Source organism: Grammomys surdaster, unplaced genomic scaffold (genome assembly GCF_004785775.1).
Source record: "Grammomys surdaster isolate TR1022 unplaced genomic scaffold, NIH_TR_1.0 126906, whole genome shotgun sequence".
Lineage (NCBI taxonomy): Eukaryota > Metazoa > Chordata > Mammalia > Rodentia > Muridae > Grammomys > Grammomys surdaster.
The window spans coordinates 3,832,042-3,832,483 of NW_021621692.1; positions in this window are offsets into that span (position 1 = coordinate 3,832,042).

Genomic DNA, 442 nt, shown 5'->3' on the forward strand with positions numbered 1-442 from the left:
ACTTTCTATATCTGCAGCTGGCTTGGCTGAAACTGGTCCTGTTGACTGATCCATAGTTATGTTCCCTTGGGAGGGGGTGGGATCAAAACTGGAATCCTCTTACAAAGGTCTCAACCAATTCTTGATATTTTTATTGTGCCACTTAAATACAGGATGTGGATTTGGTGGTTTGAAAAGTTGGGAGTCATCCTCAGTTTTTAGTTTTAGGCCTTGTTAATATTAATCTACTCCTGGATTTTATTAATGCACATTACATAACAAAAACACCTTGGACAATTTCTTAGGCATCCTTTCCTCCTTTCCCTCCTCCTCTTCCTCCACCGCCACCATCTCCTCCTCCTCCTCCTCCTCCTCCTCCTCCTCCTCCTCCTCCTCTTCCTCCTCCTCCTCCTCCTTCTCTCTCTCTCTCTCTCTCTCTCTCTCTCTCTCTCTCTCTCTCTCT